The following is a 4,128-nucleotide window of genomic DNA, read 5'->3' on the forward strand; positions in this document are numbered from 1 at the left end:
GCGCTAGGGGAAACAAGGTCTCCCCTCAAACCCTTCTGGTCCCCCCTAGTGAGTTTATAGACAGTCACCAGGTCCCCCCTCAGCCTTCTCTTATGAAGGCTGAACAGGTTCAGGTCCCCTTGGCCCTGCCTGTGAAACACCGAAGCAAAGTAGTCATTCAGGGGTACAGTTTTCTCCTGAGTGCCGGTAACCTGTTATTCCAAGTTGTTGAGCAATGGCCCCAAACTACCATTTGTTTTCCTCCTGTTCCCTACATACCCAAAGAAGAACTTCTGTTGTGTCCTTGATCCCCATTGCTAATTTCAGTTCAGTTGCTGCCTTATGTGATGGCCAGAACCAAAATAATTAATAAGCAATAAATATGTGCTTCTTGGAGGCATTTGGAATTTTTGTCTAATATAAAGCTTGTAAGTTTGTAGCCCACAAATGTAACTTGCCTGTCATAAGTTTAACCAAAATGATAAAACTAACTTTTTGTGGAACTGACTAAGCTTTAAAGACAAAGCTATAGCTGTAAGATTAGATGACCTAATGGTTTTTGCTCAGAGTTCAGCCTTGATGATAAAAACTGGATTCAACCGCCTGGCATACCCAGCACATTCCAGGAAAGCACATCTCAAGAAAGCATAGTCAAAGAAATCTAAAGGGATTGGATTTAGGCAGAGTAATGTTAATTTCAAACCTAAAGGTGCTGCATTGTATTTTGCTTATTGGATAAACCCGAGTCTGGGTAGTAACCTTTTATAATAATGTTTAACACCTTTTAATCCCATAGAGTAACTGCTATAGGGCAAGATTGTGAGTGGCTCTAAAGCCAGCAGATTAGCATAAGACTAGGTACAAAAAGTACGTGCGTCAGGAGACCAGCAGGAAGGAGGGAACAGGACGGTAATTGCTTTACCAAGCCTGGACCCGAACTCCCGGTGTGAGTGAGGATAGGATCCTGATCAAGGGAATTTCCCCGGTAATCTCTCCGACAGCGTCGATTGGGGACGCCTGACGTCGCTGGAATCACTTGGCATGCACCTGGCATTGGGGGACTATCCATAAGTTGACAACCCATGTCTGTCTATTTGTTGTTTTAAACAACCCAGTGGCAAATACCCTCGCAGTGCCCAGTTCGCCTGTGACAGATTGATCTATTCATCTGTTGTCATTATCTGTTGTTGTTATTTACTATTAGCTCTTTAATACTGCATTATCTGCTTATTGCATTTATCTTTCTGTTAACTGTTGTGTGTGTAAGCTATAATAGATTTGCCATTGCTTCACTCCCAACTCTGCCTCCTCGGTCCCAAACCAGGGCCCAGTGGTTGATACAGTTGCAGCACCCAGTCAGCCTGCAGCTAAATTGATACACTCCCAGTGCCCAGCTGGCCCATGACAGCCTTAGCCCTTCTTATCTGTTCCCATCCCTCACACCCATAATCTAAACCCACCTAATGCACATTCAGTTAACGTGCATTAAATGTAGGCACGCTTAAATGCACGTGTAGATGTGCCCCATAAGTCTATCTTCAACCCTGATACAACACAGCCCTGACACCGTAACCTGTCACAGGCAAATCAGGGCAAACATAGCAGCCAATTTCCTCCTCCTATACAATTCTGTCTGGGTATGCTGAAGAGGTCCCAGGCAGATGGCCATGTCCCCTGCTCCAGAGGAAGGCAGAACCCCTGCAGTCCATACGGTCTGCATCATCCGCTCAGCACAAGGAGAGAAAACATACTTTCCCTCTTCAGCAACATAGACCTTTCAGTATTTGCAGACTGTTACAAAGTCCCTTATTAAAACACCTTTTCCACAATGTGAGCATTGAATTCTACAAAATTAGGGTTGAAAGCAGGACCAGCCCCAGCTAGGTCATTCCAGCCAGGGCTTTGTAGAGCTGGGCCTTAAAAACCTCCAAGGATGGAGTCTCCACCACCTCTCTCGGTAACCCATTCCAGCCATCCTCTTAGCAAGAAAATCTTTCCTAATATCCAACCTCAACTTCCCTTGCTGCAGCTTGAGCCCATTGCTCCTTGTCCTGTTATCTGCCCCCACTGAGAACAGCCCAGCTCCATCCTCTTTGCAGTCCCCCTGCAGGTAGCTAAAGGCTGCTATCAAATCTCTCCTCAGGCTTCTTTCTCCAGGCTATGTAAGTCCAGTTCCCTCAGCCTCTCCTCCCAAGTCATGTCCCTCAGCCACCTCCACACGTTCATTGCCCTCTGCTGGCTATTTCCAACTTGCCCATGTCCTTTCTGTACTGGAGGCCCCACAACTGGACCCAGTACTCCAGATGTGTACTCACCAGTGGAGAACAGAGGGGAATAATTACTTCCATCAATTTGCTGCAGTGCTCCTACCAATGCAGCCCAGGATGCCGTTAGCCTTTTCGGCAACATGGGCACACTGCTGGCTCCTATCCAGCTTCTTGTCTACTGTAACCCCAGGTCGTTTTCTGCAGAGCTGCTCTTTAGCCAAATGGTCCCAAGCCTGTAGCGGTGCCTGGGCTTGTTCCATCCTAAGTACGGGACTTTGCACTTTGCAAGTTTTTCAGGAGTCAGTCAAGAGCAGTCCCCCTAGTTGCTCCCTGCAACACTTGCACCAGGAAGTTGTCTCCAACACTGTCCAAAAACCTCCTGGATTGCCTGGGCATTGCTGTATTGCCCTCCCAGCAGATGTCAGGGGGATTGAAGTCCCCCATGAGAACCAGAGCCTGTGATCTGGATGTTTCTGCTAATTGTCTGAAGAAAGCCTCATCTACCTCATCCTCCAGGTCTGGTGGTCTGTATTAGACACCCAGCATGACATCAGCCTTCTTGCTCCCCGCTTTAACCTTAACCCAGAGACTATTGAAATACTGGTTTCACAGTGAAGCTCTTAGCAATCATACAGCTCTTTTACATATAACACAAATCCTGTGGGGTAATTTCCTTTTCCCCACCAATCAGGCCCTGGAAAAGGAGAAGGGTTGCCCCCCTCACCCAGGGTCCAGGTAGGGAAACCAGACCTGAGAGCTGGCCAGCAGGGTGGAGTGGCTGCCCCTGAAGAGTCTGGGAGCCGCAGGAGGCAGTTTGGCTGAGGACCGGAGCTGCAGGCAGTGACTTAGGCTCCAGCCACTCAGCATTCAGGCAGTGCATGGTGGATCCCCTGCTGGGAACAAAGCCCCGAGCCAGGGCGGCAGCTAAGGCATTCGACCCTGGCAGGGATGCCGGTAGCTGGGTGTACTGGCGGCACGTGGTGGGGACCCAAGTCCTGAGCTGCAGGCAGTGGCTCGGGCATCCGACCCCCCAGCAAGGAAGCCAGGAGCTCAACGCATAGGCAGCATGAGGTGGGATCAAAGCCCTGAGCCTGCATGCGGCAGCTCGGGTTTTCCAATCCCCAGCATGAGGCTGGGCAGCTTGGCATGCAGACAGCATGTGGAGGATCCTGGAGGGACTAGAGCCTGGGGCCACAGACAGCAGGCCAGGCATTGATAGCTCAGTGGTAGAGTTGTCGTGGATTGCCTCTGCTAGATGTACATGTGTACCTAACCGTTACTGAATCCCCTCTTGCTCTCCTGCACCCAATGCCCTCCCCACTGTGTCGTATCTTAACACGGTTCTTTTCCCATTAAATCAGTATATGGTTATGTTCCAACTGGTCTCTGCTGTACTCTGCAGGGGATAGGAGGGGAGTGACTGCCTCTCCCACAGCGCACTAGCACTTGCTAAATCCCTTCAATTGGACAGGGGGGTATCTTGTCTGAGTACCACCCGGGCTACATGATCAATAGACTGACCTTTTTTAGGAACTAAAGGACTCACATTTGGAGAAATTTAAAAGATTCTCATTTGGAGAAAGATTAAAGCATATTCTTAAGACAATATCAATTCTGTTTGCTTGCTCTCCGTTTGGGAGGAGCAGCACTTTCCCTCTTGCTCTTAAGGCAAAGTGACACTCCAAAGCACCCAAGACAAAGGATCAGACAGGGCCCCAGGGCTGGATGGACCTGGCAGCACTGAGGGCCACTGAGCAGCTACTGGAGGGGAGGTCACTGCAGAGGAGGTAGGAGGCAAGTTCACCTCTCGAGTCACCACCTCCGTCACTGTGGTAAGCCAGTAGGGGGAGCTCCTGTGTTGAGCCTCCCACCTCACTATGCC

The sequence above is a fragment of the Alligator sinensis genome, unplaced genomic scaffold (assembly GCF_000455745.1).
Source record: "Alligator sinensis unplaced genomic scaffold, ASM45574v1 scaffold1886_1, whole genome shotgun sequence".
Taxonomy (NCBI): domain Eukaryota; kingdom Metazoa; phylum Chordata; order Crocodylia; family Alligatoridae; genus Alligator; species Alligator sinensis.